Raw genomic sequence first — 19,500 nt, forward strand, 5'->3', positions numbered from 1 at the left:
GACCGGGGGCCCGAACCCGTGTCTCCTGCATCGGCAGGCGGACTCTCAACAACTGCGCCACCAGGGAAGCCCCGACAAACTTTCTTAAAGGGCCAGAGAGTAAAGGTCTGAGGCTTGTGAGCCATAGGGACTCTGTCACCAGTGCTCTGTCACTACTGTTCTATCACTCATGTTCTGTCACTAGTGTTCAGCTTTCACGCTGTCACACAACAGTGGCTTAGGCAATACATACATGAATAAGGTATCTGTGTTCCGATAAAAATTTAATTTCAAAACAGGAGGCCAACCCACAGGCCACAGTTTGCAGACCCTACCCTACAAAATACAAATCCAAACGACATAGAATATGAAGGCATTGTCATTGGTATCCATTGGTATCTATTCAATCTTACCATCTTACTCCATTGTGAAACAGTTCACAACCCTGATGAAAATGTCATTTCAACAACTTGATGCAATCTATCCCACACTCCCAACCGGGTCAGAAAATTTGTTTCCTGCTACATAAGATACTAGTATCAACTGTTTTTTCCACAACTGTATGAGTATGTAATGATAAAATAATAGCAATAGTCAACATGGAAATCTCCTAGCGTTCATACATTCTCAGGCTATTAACATCCCCTCCAAAAGTTATTTCAGCATATAAACATGATACATCTGATGAGAAACAGTGATCCTTGATACAATGAATTCATAGTCAAGAGTAGTAATCGATGTCCCCTTCAATTGTGTGTGTGTACACATATTTGTGGCTAGTAATAGAACAGCTCATTAGAGAAAATGAGGATTTTGTAAACTATAGAGACTCAAGTTAGTTACCATAGGTCTAGCCCTCCAATTATCTGTGATCTTGGCTAAGGTATTAATGATGATTTAATTTTATATTCTCTATGAAACGCTGTGGTTCTAAAGATTTTATGAAGTAATTAATTCATATTTACTTACAGTTATGTAATATATAATATAAGTACAAAAAATGACAATTAATATAGTTATACTGTAGGTATGTATGTGGGCATGCAATAAGTGTTTATTTTCTTAAAAAAGCTGATTTTTAAAAACTTCTTTCAACGCCCTTAATGATGCCATAGTTATACTAAGTATGATTAATAATGTTGCACTCCTTTAAACGTTTCTTTCAATATCCAATGACTAATCTCTTCTCTCTCTCTCTGAAACCTCTCAATCAACTGGCCCCTGTGCTACTCTGTTCAGAGTAATTAACACAAGCTGCCAAAACATACAAACACCATAACGTCAGTGACTTTACACAACCAGAGAGATGCTTGCACAGCTCTCCTCCAATCAGAGTCCAGGAACCGAGGATACCCAATTTGCAACCCTGTCATCACAAGATCCTTCACTTTCAATCACATGCACAGAAAAGAGCGCGTGGTAGGAACACACTGCTATTGACTGTTTTCGACTTGATGTAACACATCATTTCCCCTCACATTCCCAAAACTCGGTTACACACCAGCACAATCACTGCTAGAGAGAATGGGAAATGAAGTCTTCCTGTGTGTCCAGAAGGAGGAAAGAGAGTAAAGGACATTTAGAATTTTCTTTTTAAAATGATACTTAAGTTGAGAATAGTATTTCTAAAAGCAGGGGAAAATCCATTACAACTAATAGTTGGAAACATTGTAAGATACATGAAATAAGTATGTGAAATTTTGGAAAGTTTTGTAACCCTGAGGATAATTTAATTTCTATGGGCAAAAGTTTTACTATAAATATTTCCTAGAGGTAAAAAAAAATTGGTAAAAATATTTTCCTTAAAGCTTACAACATGGAACTAACACAAATATACCTAAAAATGACTCTCCTTTATTAGGTAAGTTGGGATGGATTCCTATGAAAGGTCCAATGAGTCACTTATAGGTCTTTCTGTATATTCTTTTATTTAAATACAGTGTAATAAGTTGTCTCAAACATCCTTGCTATATTTCTGGTAATGATGAACTACCAATGTCCAATGCCCATGGAGTTTGAGGTTATTAGCCCCTTAGTCAATGAGACAGTACATGTTGGAAGCTGATTCTGTGGTCTTTCTTCCATCTTCAGAACATGATCTTTGGTGTAACCTCCCTTGCAACATTAATTCAAGGAATCTTTACAAGTACTCAGGGTCCAAGTTAAATGCGATGCACTGACACCCAATTTGTACCTCGCTGTAAAGATCAGGTTTATTTAATCAACTCTGATGCATACAACTTCCCCAGAGAATGGGAATTAATGTATCTCCCTGAGAGGACATTAGCAAGGCACAAAAGCTGAAAAGGGCTCTGAGCCAGTGGCTTCCCTGAGCTGAGGTGGTTCATATCCATTCAGTATCATCTCTCATGGCCCTTTACATGCTAAGTGGGGAATGACAGGGCATTTGGAAACAGCCTGAGAGTCAAGAGAGCTTTTCTCTGTTGTTACTGAACATGGTGATTTGCCTAGCCTGTAAGTTATTTTCCTAAAGTCTAAATAAGCATGGTGCTGGGTAAAGTCTGCTGTGTCATGTGACTCTGAATTCAATATTACTGCCCCCGGTGAGCAGAGCAAATAGTGAACATGTCGAGGAGGCACAAAAAAACAATAAGAGACAACTACTACTGTTGGATAGTACTAAGTGCTAAAAAGAACAACTAAAGCTGGGAAAGGGGATATGGAAATTCACAGCGGGGCACTGAACTTTTAGAGAGAGTAAACAGCAAAAGCCTCACTCCCAAAAAAAGACCTGAAAACAATGGGGGTAAAATCCATGGTGCGGGTGTGTGTGTTTGTGTGTGTGTGCAGATTTCATTCTGGAAAAACACAACCGGAAGTACAAAAGGAGGGAGCGTGTCTCTGCTCTCTTGCTTTTGCTCTTACTGCTGGTTTTTTTGGGCTCCAACTGAGTCAGCAGTTAGGTCCTCAAACCACTGAAATTAAAGGATTTTTTCCTTTTCTTTTTTGTTAGTTTAGGAAACTTCTTGGAGAGTCAGGAAACACCCCTGACTTTAATTCTTTGCAGCTTTCTAATTCCACACTGTACATATGTCCCAGTTACTCAGTTCTGAAGATACAAGACATGGTTATGCCTAAACAATGAAAGCTTTTGTATTATAATACTTCCAAAACACTCTTGCAGAAGTTTACCAATCATCCATCTATAAAACAATTATTTTCTCTTCAAAAGCAGCATCGTACTCATCCATATTAATGAGTAACATATTTAAGCCTCTCTTAGCCACCTGTTATTCACCAAGTAATGAAATTTAAAATGTACTGGTGTATCTGAGGGCAAGTATTGACTCTACAGACCTTTTACCCAAGAGATAAAGGACAATTGAGTTCGCTTCTTAGTTATTTGTATGATCCAGATATCGGCATCACATAAGCAAGTCCTTACAGCACCTTTCCCCTTGCTCCCCACACTCCTCAGTGATCTATCTAATCAAACTAAGGAAAAAGAGAAAGGTGATTCATTGAATCATAGCACATTTCACTGAGAATAATTTCATTTATCCATGACTGGCCTACTCTATGTCTGTTCTGATACTTTGCTATTAGACATTATATTAGCTTCCTATTGCTGCTGTAACAAACGGCCACAAACTTAGCATTTTAGAACAACACAAACTTATTATCTTACCATTCTGAAGATCGGACGTCTAAAAGGAGTTTCACCGTGCTAAAATCCATGTGATGCCAGGCCTGCACTCCTTTCTGGAGGTTCTTGGGGAGAATCTGTTTTCTTGCTTTTTCCTCTTTGTAGAGGATGCCTGCATTCCTTGGCTTATGACCCTATTTCTTTATCTTCACGCTAGCAAGACCCGCGGCCATTTCTGTGGCTCTCTCTCTTCCGTCTTCCCCCTACATTTAGAGAGACGTTTGTGATTACAGTAATCTCACCTGAGTAACCCAGGATACTCTCTAGCTAGCTCTCTCTCTCTCTCTCTCTCTCTCTCTCTCTCTCCATCTCAAGGTCAATTGATTAACAAGGTCAATTGATTAATTACACCTGTAACCTTAATTCCCCTTTGCCCTGTAAGGTAGCATACTCAGTCACAGGTTCTAGGGTTCAGAATGAGATATTTCTTGGGGCCCATTCTTCTGCCTACTGCTGACACCTTGATTTAAGTAGCACTTACTGAAATAAAATAAAAAGCTTGCATTTGTAATCTGATAGGTCTATGAGTTTGCTGTGAAAGACTAAGGTCTGTTTCTTTTCTTACAGATTTCTCTTAGTCAACCTATTCGGTGTTACTTATCTAATGTTTTCTTTCTTCCTAAGGCAGTGTTATGACCTTCATGTAGGCACTCCACAAAAGCACATGTAACTATTTCAGTACACTTCCTTCCTTCAAAGAGACTGCATACTTTTCAGTAACAAAGGAGCTGTAAGTTTGTTGCTTAGTAGATTGCTTGACCATGACACCTGGGTGCTGAGCCCATGGCTTTGGCTCTCACTTGATCAACACATCAAATCTTAGCACGCATAATGTAGCATGGTCACATTAAAAATATTTTAAAAGAAATTTTAGGAACTAATTTCTCTTACTCCCCACAATCTGTATTATTTTTTCTGGAATGCTAGGAAATTATTACTATTATTACTGGTCCTCAGCATACTCCCTCCAAAAATGACACTTAAGAACAAACAAAAATTTTAGTGGGCCTAAAGAAAGCATAACGTATTAAATTATGTAGAATTCCTAGAAATGTAAAAACAAGTAAGCCGTACATGAGCCTGGATTTTGCAGTTTCATTATTTGTACCACAAAAGATACGATACAGAAAACTGGGTGTGCTTTGAAGATGCTCTTGTTTTGCTTTCTTAAACATGTCATTTTGGTTTATTTGTCTCATCCTTGTGCTGACCTAATGTGATCACACTTGACTGAAAATAGAGTAGCCTTTATAGGGCAAAGGCAGAGGATAGAAATCAATATCTGTCTGAAATGTAAATCATCAAAGGGATTCCATACAAATGATAAGAAAGGAGAAGGTGAAGGACTTAGTTATTTTTAAGCAAGTCTGTTTTAAATAGGTATTTGTGTTGCAACATGAAAACCTGATTTTCAAAATTTTGAGAAGAGATCAGATGACAGTATGGCATCTGGGTAAATGTTACTGATTTTTTCAACTGCTGAATAATTTTAAACAGAACAAAATCATTTCACCTAACACAATCATAAAGCATTTCTCCAGATTTATTTCAAATCACTGAGCAGATATTACTCCACATGAATTTCTCAAAAAATTCCATCAGTGGCTTTTCTGAGGCAAACACAACAAAACAAAATGTATTACTTTGTATGTTCCTGTTTGTCAAAAATAGTATTTATATTAATAATTTTTTATTAATTTCACTTCAGAGGCCTCATGAAGGTAATGTATAAATATTTTATAGATAAGAAACTTAAAACAACTTAAAAGGACTTAAAGGTACAGAATGGGGTAGGTCAGTTAACATCAGGGACGTTTTCTCTGGATTCTTAAAAAATATCTAGAACTCTGCTTCTAAAGATGTGCTCTCACCTTGAACTGTTGTCCTATCAGTGATCCATTCAATATGGATTTATGTCCTCTCTAAGTAGGTACTAAGAAAAATAAGAGAGTTCCTACTTTCAAAAGTTCAGCGTTCCATGGGGAAGGAAGGAAATGTAAACAAAAAATCAGATAAGAATCTTGCAAATAATAGATTGGAAGGGGAAGCATAGATATGAGGCAACTCAGAGGAGCAAACGGTAACATTCTGGGGCTGCACAACTCAGGTTAAAACATACAACAAATATTACTGTGGGAATTTCTTTCTCCTACCCCTCAAAAAAGAGCTATACCATATGATTCTGGCAGAAAGCAGCATTTTTGCATCCATAATTTCGACCAGACCAGCAGCACATGGTCTAAATGTATTGATAGTGAACACTTTCTCAATCTGTGTTAATTCGATTAGATAAATTCCAGCTGATTACATTGAGTCCTGTTCTTGCATGAAATGCAGTCATTCTACAACAATTCTTATCTGTATGATATGATCACAAATCTTGAAAAGCCAACTGAGTATGTTTTAAAAAAATTTTATAAAGTATAATTTTGCATAGGTAAATTGACCATGGGAATGTAAACTAGCATGAGCCTCAGGCCTAAAACAAAAGGAAGTCATCCAGGAGAGCAATTAATAACATTTTAGCCTCCTTTTACTAGACTTTAGAGAATGGGCATTTGTAAAGAAAATCAAAGAGCACCAATCAACAGGTAAAAAGATTTGTATTTTCAGCTGCCCTGGTGGCGCAGTGGTTGAGAATCTGCCTGCTAATGCAGGGGACACGGGTTCGAGCCCTGGTCTGGGAGGATCCTACATGCCGCGGAGCAACTAGGCCCGTGAGCCACAACTACTGAGCCTGCGCGTCTGGAGCCTGTGCTCCGCAACAAGAGAGGCTGCCATAGTGAGAGGCCCGTGCACTGCAATGAAGAGTGGCCCCTGCTTGCCACAACTAGAGAAAGCCCTCGCACAGAAACAAAGACGCAACACAGCAAAAATAAATAAATTAATTAATAAACTCCTACCTCCAACATCTTCTTAAAAAAAAAAGATTTGTATTTTTAATGGGTGAGTAATATCAGGCTCAAAGATGGAAAAGACTCGTTGTTAATGATAAGTATAAAAGCTAAGAATGACAAATTTGAAAAATCAGATAGCTTTCTCTTTGTCCTACATCTGAGGAAACTAGGTTTATGCATGGCCTTTGGAAGAATATTGTGCACCCTTTTAAATGCTTTCAATTTTGCTTGAGAGCCACTGAGTAGAGGTGTACAGGTTGTGCACTGCACAACCCTAGGGGTCTCATTCACACTGTATGATTTATTTCATAGGATAATTTTCCAGAAGATAGCAGTAATTTTCATATTCTAGTATATCATCCTATTTCAGCAGATGGAAGTAGTGTCTTGAGGAAGGGATGCCTCTTTCTATTTTTCACATAGGCCCCCAGGTTACTCTTCAAAGGAATCTCATAGTATTCAATTAAATGCTAGAGGAAATTTTTCCTTTTATTATTTTTGCCTTCGTATTTTTGCTTTAGATAAAACTTGAGAAATAGAGTAGAAAATAAAGTGGACAGTTCAACCTTGACAAGCACACATATCAGGAAGTTTACTTTAGCACCAAGGGAAAAGTAGACGTTGAAATTCCTTCAACCTTCATGTGGCATTCACAGAAGAGTAATCAGGGGACATTTTTTAAAAATAGAGAGTTAAAATATATGTATTGGACAAAAATAGAACAATCCAGGGTTTTCTTAAGTTCTATAAAATTTTGTTGTTGAAAATTCTCAAAAATTAAAAAAAAAGAAAGATTGTATTTAAATAAATAATACTATGGTTATATGCATATATATGTGTGTATATGTTTATGTCATACATATGTGATGCACTATATAATGTAACCACTTCAATGATTCAAAATTATACACACTATATGGTATATTTTCGGCTTGGTAAAGTTCTGCCACAAGGAGATCTTTAATAAACCACTATGTCTGATGTTATTTTGCTTTACAACTTTTTTCCATCCAAAATTCATCTATTCACATCCTGTGGAAGGGGTGATGTGTGGAATTTATTTTGAAAAGCACTGTTTTGATGACATTCTACATATAAGTAGATTAAGAGGTATCAACTTTTTCCCCATTATATTGGCCACATTTATATTTTTTAAGAGTTAAGACTTAAAAAATGTAAGGAATATAATTAGTAGAAAGAAATTTGACTTGAGAGATGGAGAGAAGCCTATATTTTATTTTAACATTCTGGACCCTTAGCCATCTTTGCCTTTAGAGGCTGTGTTAAAGAACTTCCACTTAATTAACTGACACTGCTGATCTGAATTAATGACAAGATCCCTAGCACCTGTTCTGGCTTTCTCTGGGGAGCCAGTTGAATGGATCAGGCAGATTGAGAGAGTCTCACTGGGGCAACAGAATCCAGAAGATAGTGTAGAGGCTGATCTCTGCTGTAAGACCTTCATTAGTCATCTGTTGAACATCAGTTACTGAGTTGGGAATATAACTCCAGCAAGAGGTAAAAATACCTTCCTTTAAATAAATCTGTTCAGCTGTGCATGATTATTTTCTTTGACAAGAACACTGAAGATTTCAGGTACTTCAGTCATGTGAAGTAGCGATGAAACAAAAGTGAAGGCCAGAGGATTTTGCTCTCAGAAATTCCACTGTGCAAAAATTAACTAAGAGGAAATCAGTATTGCTTAACCCTTATTTCCAGACTATTAATATGACAGAGCCCAAACTCTGACGCTTCTCTTTTTATTCCATATAATTAATTCTATGGATGGTGGGGACACACTCACTTCCTTTCATGGGCCTCTAATTATTTCATAGCCAAAGAACTAATTCTTTACTAATTTGGCAGAACTAAAAATAACTAAAGATCCAAAAAATATCTTAATTGTTTTCTGTAAGTAAAAAGAATTCTTTACTACATCTCAATTTCAACAGTGAAACAATGAGAGACACAGAAGGTTTATGTCCTTAGGAGCTTCCATAGTAAGAGCTCATTGCACTTTTTTCTATAATCAGTGGCATTTTTTTTTTTTCTAAAAAGCAGTGCTTATGAGCATAGATTGAGCTGCTCGTGAAAAAGAAGTAATTAGGAGTGAAATTTTTAGGAGCCTATGTACGTTTAGGTATTTAAAGATCACTTGCCTTTACTATGCATGGTTTTTCAAATTTTCACAACTGTTAAACTGTCCACAAATAACTTTTCCATTGACAATTCCATAGGAGTGAAGAGAGTGTTAAAATGTTAATAAAATATCAGGAAACATATAAACTTTAATAGGGTAATATAATTTGTAGCACATTTAGATATTAGGGGAAATAAAAAATTTATAGCAAAGTTTCTTATTTTGAGATTGCAATATTCATATGTTTTAACCAAAATGTTAATTTAGTTTTGGCTACTAGCAATATGGTAGATAGATATTATAACAATTTGTTCCTTACCAAAATAACTAGTGTCTACATATAATTTAGTTTACATTGTGTTGCTGGGTTGCTTATAGATGGCAAGATGATTTTAAAAGAGCCTCCTCTCTCTCCTCACATAAAATAAGACACAGAGAAAGTTATGCACTGAAAATAAAGCAATGAGAGCAGGACCTTCTGTCAATGTCAATTTCTCTTGAAGGCCTGTCCAATACCAATCTGTAACTTGATTATTGTAGAGAAGGAGGAGCAGGGCTAAACCAGAAATTTCAAGATTAAGTTGTGAACCTGAGAGAGGCCAAGATGCTTTATGGTTCCTTGCAGAAGGAAATGTAAATAAACTCCAAAAGAAAGTTTCTCTAAGGTGAATTCTCAAGACTCCCACTGATGAAAAATATCACCAAACAATCAAGGAAAAATCAACATTAGTGAGACTAAGCAAAACCAAACAATATGAAACCCTCACTCCCCCAAAATGCAGATTTGAAATGTCAGATACAGAATACAAAATAATAATATATGAAATGCTTAAAGAAAAAAATCACAAATAGAAGTAAATGATATGATGAAAAGTATAAGACAAATTTGAAAAAAATAACCAAATGGAAATAGTGGAAATGAAATATATTACCTTGGGGAAGAGGGGTCAATAAATGGCTTGAATAGCAGATTAGACATAGCTGAAGAGAGAATAAGTTATCAGGAAGGTAGAGCTGAAGTGGTCCAGAAAGTAGTACAGAGAAACACATAGATGGAAAGTAGAAGACTTTAAAGAGATATGAAGTTCCATTGTATATCTAACCAGGGTACCAAAAGCAGAGAATGGAGAAAATAAAGAAGAGACAAATCTGAAGGGCAAACAGCAGACAATTTCCTAGAATTTGTGAAAGATAAGAATCTGTGGATATTGGAGACAAGGTAGAATAAAAAGATAAAATTCACCCTAGACAAAATTCAGTAAAACTATAAAATGTTAATGTAAAGAGAAGATTTTAGCCAGTTTAGAGATAAAAAGATCAATTTCAAAGGAACTATGTTTAAATAAACAACAGACTTTTAAAGAGTAGCTAGTAGTAGAATAATGGAATGAGTTTCATTATGAGAAAATCACTGTCAACTTAGAATTGCATGTCCAGCAAAACTAATTTCCAAAAAAGAGGATAAAACAAATAAATGTTCAGGCAAACACAACACTAAGAGCTTACCAACAATGACAGATTTAAGGGATTTCTAAAGGATATTCTTTAGGTACAAATAAAATGATTTTAGGAAAAAGATTTGAAATTCAAGATGAAATGGTGAGTGAAGCCATAAATAGGCCTGTAAATCTAAACATACAATAACTGCATAAAATAATAATGGTTTCTAATACATTGTTTTACAACAACAGAAGAGAGACAAAAAAATTAGACAAAGATAGCATGTAAATGGGAGGCAGGATGATGTTATTAAAATGTTGTAAGGCATTGGAATTGTTTGGAAAGGGGTTTAGGACAATAACTTTAGACTTTCTTGAGTTAAGTACAGTTGATAAAATCCAAAGTTAACTAATTATTAAAACAATAGAAATCGGGTATAAGTCAAAATAATATATGCATATGGGGCAGCTAAAATGAAAAACAATTAACTTGGAAGAGGCAATAAAAAGTCATAGAAATCAGTGAAATAGAAACAAAAATACGATGACAGAGATGTTTAAATATCCCATTAATTATAATTAATGTAAATTTACTAAAATTATATTTCAGGATAAGTAAATAACCCTAGCTAATGAGAAGAAGTTCTAGTTTACAGAAGAACATCAAGCTAATAAATATGCTAAAAGTGTTAGAAGTATGAAAGGGAATAGGACACAACTATAGGGACAAATCAACACCGTAACACCACATGGATTATTTTTGGATTACAAGAGGAAAAATGTAACTTTACATAAAGAGATTAGTCTGTCACTACTCTAACTAGTTAGGTACCTAATGCTGGGACACATATATGTCTCCTGACGTGATGTAATTCAAAGTTTTAGACATCAGCTATAATAAATTTCTGCCAAAACTGTTTGACTTGTTAAGATGTTTTCTGTAACATCTAGATCATAGGGAAGGTTGACATGCTGGACATTTTTTTTTTTTTGTGGTACGCGAGCCTCCCACTGCCGTGGCCTCTCCCGTTGCGGAGCACATGCTCCGGACGTGCGGGCCCAGTGGCCTTGGCTCACGGGCCCAGCTGCTCCGCGGCACGCAGGATCCTCCCGGCCCAGGGCACGAACCCGCATCCCCTGAATTGGCAGGCGGACTCCCAACCACTGCGACACCAGGGAAGCCCATGCCGGACATTTTTGTAAGAGCTGATATTACAGTTTTCAGTCGGAAATGTGCAGGGTGGGCCAACAGACTGGAAGTCAGGTAAGTTTCTATGATATAGTCTCAGAGGCAGAATTCCTTCTTATTAAGGAAACCTCACTCTTTGCTCTTAGGCCTTCAGTTGACTAGATAAGGTCGATTCACACTATGGAGGATAATCTGCCTTACTCAAAGGCACATGTAAATGTGAGTCATATCTAAAAAATGTCTTCACAAACCTAGACTAGTGTTGGCCAAACAACTGGGCACCATAGCATATCCAAATTGACAAAAAATTAACCCATCACAGGTGTGATAATGTTTTGAATGTTTTGCTTTGTTTCGTTTTTTTGTTGTGGAAGAAAATTTTTTTACAAATCTAAATTAAGGAATTCAATGACAAAATATGTTGTTGGCAATTTTCTTTGAAACAGTTCAGAAAAATGAGTGATTTTAAGTAGATTGAATATTCATATTAGATTCACTAATCGATGCAAAAGGATTATGAACATCTATGAAAAAGGATTAACAAGGTGTCCCAGGTAAATACTAATGTTAAAAAAAAACTGAGTTAATATTAGTGTGAGACAAAATAGATTTTAACTTAAAAACTATATGTAGAAAGGGTCACTACATATAAAGGGTCTGATATACTACGATGATAACAATGCTCAACTTTGAAGTATCGAATAAAAATAGCCTCAAGTATATATAAAGAAAAATTGAAAGAATTACAAAATGGAATAGACAAATTCACTGTCAAGGAAGAATATTTCAGCACATTTCTTAGAATTATTTGTAGAACCATGGCAAAAACTGATAAATATAAGGATGAGATAAGCACGAAAATTATAGGCTTGATTTACTAGATTTTTCACTATTCTGTTTATTTTGAAGTTTCTGTTAGAAGATGGCTACATGTGATATTTGAGGATAGTTTCAGACATACTATTTTGTTTAGATATTCTATTATTAGAAATGTAGCTGGGATATACATTTATCTTAGAATAAATAACTGTCACATTAAAATTGCTATTTCTGGTTATCTCCTAAGAGGTAAATAAGCTTCAAAATGAGGTTCAGTATATGAAATGGTTTCATATACTTTATGAGAACTTTGGAAGAACATTTTTAGACTAAAATAATTTTCCTGATGCTACATTTTTAAAACTTCATTTTAAAATTATTTCTTCTCTCTTCTGTAGAAATATGTATTAGGTCGTTATATTAAGTATTTTAACTTTAGTTTGAATTGCCAAATCATATTAAAATTTATTTGAGGTATAAAATGCCAACTGGGAAGAGTCTTTGCAGGATATATTTGAGTGCTCAACATCTTTGTAAGGATCTGCAGCAGAAATCAGTAACACGCAAGACTCTGCTAATCCTAAGGAACCTAGAAAATTACTAGATATTTTGGGTTTTATATGACTTCTAAATAAATGGTTTATATATAATTTTTAATAGTACTTAACTCATTCATCTAGTAAGGATCAAACTGGGTGTTGGAATACTGAGAGTGGGCATTCTAATTATTTCTAACTCTTTCACATGCTTTTAATATGTTTTGTTTTCCAATGAAATAAAGCATCATCATGCACCTAATGTATTTTCCCACAGAATATACATTACTAGGGACTTCCTTTTATTCATCCTGATTCTGAGAGTCACTCTACCCTTTAGAACTGCAATGGCCATAAAGAGATGTAAATTTGCATAAAGAAGCTATGTGTGTATGTGTATGTGAGTATATGTGTGTGAGTTTAAGAACATTTTATCCGTGAAAAAAAGGCCACTTTAGTATATTTTCTTTGGTTTATTAAAATGTAAATTTCTTGCATGATGATACTGGTAAAGATGTAATGTATTCTCTCTATAGCACCGTAGATTCCTGGGAGAATACATGGATTGTCAATGTATGTTGATTATTTTCAATATATCATTTTTGTCAAGAGCTTTGCATTTTCTCTTGCTTCAAAATACATATGTTTCCAAGGATGTAAAAACCAGATATTACTCACTGACTTCTACTTCAACTATGGGTATTGGACAAGAACATAGAAAATGGCTCAATGTGTTTTTGCAATTCCTCAAAGAATATGAGGTTACATTATGAAATCACATTAGATTGTATTTTAATTCAATCAAGAGCTTTCACTGTGTTCATACAATTGGAAGACACTACAAAAGAGGGAAAGGTGAACAAAGTATCATTATTCTCAAGGACGTCTAGAGGGGAAGATGGATACACATAAATCTACAGAGAATGCAATAACAGTAATCAATAAGTTACTCAACGAGTACATAAAAAGCAGAAGTTAAGTTGATACAGAGAACCAGAAAATATTATGGAGAAGGGTTTCTATTAAAATTTTGGATATAAAGCATAACTACCTTCATCTTTACATATACACTTGATAAATAGGAGATTAATATTCTGGGATTTTTCTAGTGAATAGAACCACAAGTTATTGAAGTTGAATGTGTTTATTTCCATCCTTTAATTAGCATCTAACTTTTCTCATTTTCACACATAAATCATTCTAATCAAAGTAAATGCTTTATTTAGTCAAATCTCAAGCAGAGGAGTTGTTTCTCTTACTGACATTCTGCTCTTTCCCTCAGACTCAGGTAATGACAAGGTGCTACAGCCAAAGATATATCCTAAAATTTGTTAGTATAGTTGTGAATGGTAAGCTTTCAATATTCTACAGCTGCAATACACATTAGGATTCAAAATTCTGAAATTGGGCTAAAGACATTTTCTGCTTCTAAATAAGAGAGCTATAGCCAAAGTTGTTATAGTTCATATGGTTTTTATGTTTCCAACCTTGTGGAAATAGAATATAACTTTTTCCTATTTGCAGTATCTATCTATCTACCTTTATTTTTTTAAAATTGAATCTTATAAGAGAATAAAAGTGAGGCCAAATGTGTCATAGAAATAGAAAACTTATGTCTCTGTATTTCCCAGATTAAATGGAAGGGAGGTTTGCAGTGACGTTTGATTCAATGTGAGTTACTTAATAACACGTAAAAAACAAGTACACAATAAAATACAAAGTAATAACTCTCATGAATAAAATTAGATTTTTTGAAAAGTAGTTATTAATTCTTAAATTTGTGAGTTTATCTTGTAATAGTCCAAGTTCATTACTGTACATCTCCGAGGATTACCGGATTCTCTTTTTAAAAAATATTTGGCAATACAGAGGACTGAGCTAACTCACATGAGCAAATCTTGAATGCCTGCCCCCGCCTCCATAGGAAAATTATAGAATATATAGTAATTTAGAAATAGCTATGTGAGTTTACAAAAACAAGCAACTTTCATGTTAAAGAATTGAGGACAATAATGAAAGCCAAAATGGCAAGCTTGAGCTGATACTTTGGAAGCCTCTGTGAATTTTAGGCCTGGAGGGGAATGTAATGGACCAGGAGATGCCAGGAGCTCACGCTTGAGGAGACTCCAGGAGCTGCCTTCTATTGTATGATGCACATTAGAAGTATTCTTCTCAGTGACCAAGAAAAACGGCATGTGTCTGCAGCTTTGCATGAGGAGAAATGTTGCTTTCAAGCTAGACAATGTGAGGCACGGGTGTGGGGGTAAAACTGTACTTTACTAACAGGAGGAGAGGATTCCAAGCTAAGATATTAAACTAAACACCAGTTTAAGACTACTGAAACCCAGATGTCTCCTTCAGCACCAAAGCATACTTTCTTCATACAGAGATATTCATAAGCTCTTCTGAGGAGGAGTTCACAACAGTAAATTACTGTGTCATAAATTCTATCACCATGAGAAAAACTCTGAAAGTCCAACAAAAAGTAGTATATATCCTGGAGCAACACAGTTCAGAAAGACATCAGTAAATGTTTTTTCTTAAAAGTCTGAAAGCTGTATTAAAGAAACCAGAAATCATGATAAATAATAAGCAGCATAAAAAAAGAACAGGTAAATTTGAAAAAGAGCAAACTAGAATGCTAGAAAAGTATAGTCATTGTTATTTCAAGACATTGATTAAGGCTTCCCTGGTGGCACAGTGGTTGAGAATCTGCCTGCTAATGCAGGGGACACGGGTTCGAGCCCTGGTCTGGGAGGATCCCACATGCCACGGAGCAACTAGGCCCGTGAGCCACAACTACTGAGCCTGCGCGTCTGGAGCCTGTGCTCCGCAACAAGAGAGGCTGCCATAGTGAGAGGCCCGTGCACTGCGATGAAGAGTGGTCCCCGCTTGCCACAACTAGAGAAAGCCCTCACAAAGAAACGAAGACCCAACACAGCAAAAATAAATAAATTAATAAAACTCCTACCCCCAACATCTTCTTAAACAAAACAAAACAAAAAAAACATTGATTAGATAGAGTACTCTGTAGAGTTGAAGAAAAACCATGTAAACTAGAAAAGAAACTGAGGAACTACATAAAATACAGAACAGAAATACACGTGACATGAAATATATGAAAAACTGTTTTAGGCATGAGAGATAAAAGGTTCTGATGCATTTTAATAGGAGTGTCAGAAGAAAACAGTAGGATAAATAGAGATGTAATTTTGCAATGGAAAAATGGTTGAGAATTCTCAAGAATTAAGAAAAGACATGATTATTCTGACTAAAATATCATAGACTTCTAAAAAGAACAACTCTTCATTTAAACATATTGTAAAAATTGCAGAAAAAATATTTCATGTGTACTTTATTTTGATAAAAGTAGTTCAATAAGAATATAAATGGACAAGAATCTTTAATGTACCTAATAACATTTTGAACTATATAAAAATCTGATATAAATTAATTTTAAAAAGACTAAAACAATGACATTCCTTTTTTATTGTTTTACATCTTTACTGGAGTATAATTGCTTTACAATGTTGTGTTTCTGCTCTATAACAAACTGAATCAGCTATATGCATACAAATATCCCCATATCCTCTCCCTCTTGTGCCTCCCTCCCACCCGCCCTATCCCACCCCTCTACGAGGTCACAAAGCACTGAGCTGATCTCCCTGTGCTATGCAGCTGCTTCCCACTAGCTATCTATTTCACATTTGGTATTTGGTAGTGTATATATGTCAATGCTACTCTCTCACTTCATCCCATCTTCCCCTCCCCCACCTTGTGTCCTCAAGTCCATTCTCTACATCTGTGTCTTGATTCCTGTCCTGTCCCTAGGTTCATCAGAACCTTTTTTTTTTAGATTCCATATATATGTGTTAGCATATGGTATTTGTTTTTCTCTTTCTGACTTACTTCACTCTGTATGACAGACTCTAGGTCCATCCATCTCACTACAAATAACTCAATTTTGTTTCTTTTTATGGCTCAGTAATATTCCATTGTATACATGTGTCACATCTTCTTTATCCATTCACCTGTTGATGAACACTTAGGTTGCTTCCATGTCCTGGGGGGGGCTATTGTAAATAGTTCTGCAGTGAACATTGTGGTACATGTCCCTTTTTGAATTATGGTTTTCTCAGGGTATATGCCCAGTAGTGGGATTGCTGGGTCATATGGTAGTTCTATTTTTAGTTTTTTAAGGAACCTCCAGTTCTGTCAGCAATGGACAGATTAAAAAGGCCAGATTGGGGGCTTCCCTAGTGGTGCAGTGGTTGAGAGGCCGCCTGCCGATGCAGGGGACACGGGTTCATGCCCCAGTCCGGGAAGATCCCACATGCTGCGGAGTGGCTGGGCCCGTGAGCCACGGCTGCTGAGCCTGCGCGTCCGGAGCCTGTGCTCCGCAACGGGAGAGGCCACAAAAAAGAGAGGGCCCCGCACAATGAAAAAAAAAAAAAAAAAAAAAAAAAGAAAGGCCAGACTGGGAGTTTGGGATTGACATGTACACACTGTTATATTTCAAACAGATAACCAACAATGACCTACTGTTATAAAAAAAATGCTACTCCCCAACCAAAAAATAAATAAATAAATAAATAAAAGGCTAAAAGAAAAAAAACTTACTGATAATTTGAATATCACAATTGATAAGCTTGATATGTACACCTTAGCTTGTGGTGGTTATATGTTGTGGGCTTGTGGGTTTAGGTGTGTATGTTTACAGAGAGAGAAATAGAAGAGGAGGGAGAGAGAAGAGAAAGAGAAAGAGAGAGAGAATGAAAAGAGAATTTTGTGTCTAACATACTAACAATACACTTCATCAAATGTAAAGGGAAGAGTCACTAACACTGACTGTGCATTACGATAAAAGCTTTTCAATAGATTTAAAAATTTGGAAAATAACATACCACTTTATTTGACCATATTCAGGTTAATAAAAATTATTTTTAAAGATTAAAAAGAAAAATAACTAAAACTGTCTACATGAAAAAATTGAAACACATTTATAAAACTCAGATTTAGTATAATATTAAAATCAAAATCATAAGTAATTTAGAAAAGTATGAGTATATTATAATTTGAAAATTGTGAGATGCAAACAGACCTGTACTCAGAGTAAAATTTTTATTCAAAGTATATTTTGTACCAGGAATAAGGTACAAAATAAATAAAGCATATAATCGTTGATGAAAAATAATAAAATTAATCCAGGGAAAGTTAAAAAATAAATTAAAGCATATGTTTATAAGATGACAAAATTAATATATTCTTACAATTTAAACAAGAAATACAGAGATAAAAAGTAGGAAGGCATAACTATAAATGAGAAGATGTTTAAATTATTATCAGAAAATTCAACATATAATTTTATGTGCATATATTTAAGAATCTAAATGATATGGATTATGTTGCAAAATACTAATTATCTAAACTGTGTTAGGAAGAGAAAAAACAACTAAAATATAATAAATACGTTAATGGATTAGTTGAATAAATTTTAAAAGAACCTAAAGAAAAAAATACAATGTTACATATTCTTTATAGAAACATGTCAAGAAATTAAAGATTTTTTATATACAAATATCTAGAACATAGAAAAATATGTCACACTTCCTCATTTATCCTCTTAGCATAACACCCATAAAAAAAAGCTATGTATATATTAGTTTCTTTCTAATCTTGCATCTAAATATAAAGGTATTATCCTAAATAAAATATTACCAAATGAAAATCAGTGGTTTACAGAAATAGTAGTATGGCTTGCATTATTAGAATAACACCAGTGTCATTCATGTAATTTAATTATAGCACAAATAAGGATACATGATAGTATAATTAAATTAAAAATGTTTAAGGAAGAAAATAATATGATGATTTTAATAGTTAAAGAAATAATTATTAATTCATCAATGAAATAAAATATAAGGCCTTAAGAAGCTAGAAAGTTTTAGAAAATTCCTTCCTGGATAAAGAATATCTATCAGCACATAGATTAGAAATCACACTATGTGATAAAATATCAAAACCAGTCCTATTAAATATAATATACAATTAAGACTGTTGTTACTGTATCACATCATACAGGAGGTTCTTGCCAAGGTTAATGAAACATGGAAAATACTAGAAAGGGCACAATTGTTATCACTTTGCAGACAATACAATTGTTTCCTAGGGCAATCAACTCTAAAAAATTTTAAACTATTGAGATGATTCAACAACCTGGCTACATACAAAATAAAATTTAAAAGCAACAGCTTTTTAATATACCAAAGACAACCAGCCTAGTAAGAAACATACAAGATCTGCATTAAAATGAGGATTTTATAAGAAATTAAAAAGCTAATTCTAAACTTCTCCCTCTAATAGAGGGAGAAAATGTACAGTAATGTAAAAATATAGATTTATAAGAGAATCACAATTTATCCTATCAGATATCAAACATATTACATAGAAATAGCAATTAAAATGTGTACTTTAGATACAGGTAAAAATGTTAGGTCAAAGATCAATAAGTGTATGGAAAGTAACTTCTATTTGTACAGGGTAATTTAGTTTTTGATAAATTTAGCTTTGTAATTGAGAGTGAATTGAATGGATTATTCAATAAGTGACCTAAAGTAATTTGACAGCTACATGAATAGAGAACCTCATGTCATGCACAAAGATTTACTACACATTTCTTAAATAAGTTTAAACTAGTTTAAAATAACTTTTTAAAATATTCAAAGAAAATATGAGAATTTTCTCTTTCTTTTGCTGTGAGGAAGATATTTCAATTTAGAAGGAAATTGACAAGTGTATCCTTATAAGACAAAACAAACAAACCTTTATAAACAT

This window comes from Monodon monoceros, unplaced genomic scaffold (genome assembly GCF_005190385.1).
Source record: "Monodon monoceros isolate NGI ecotype Baffin Bay Population unplaced genomic scaffold, NGI_Narwhal_1 Super_Scaffold_2, whole genome shotgun sequence".
NCBI lineage: Eukaryota > Metazoa > Chordata > Mammalia > Artiodactyla > Monodontidae > Monodon > Monodon monoceros.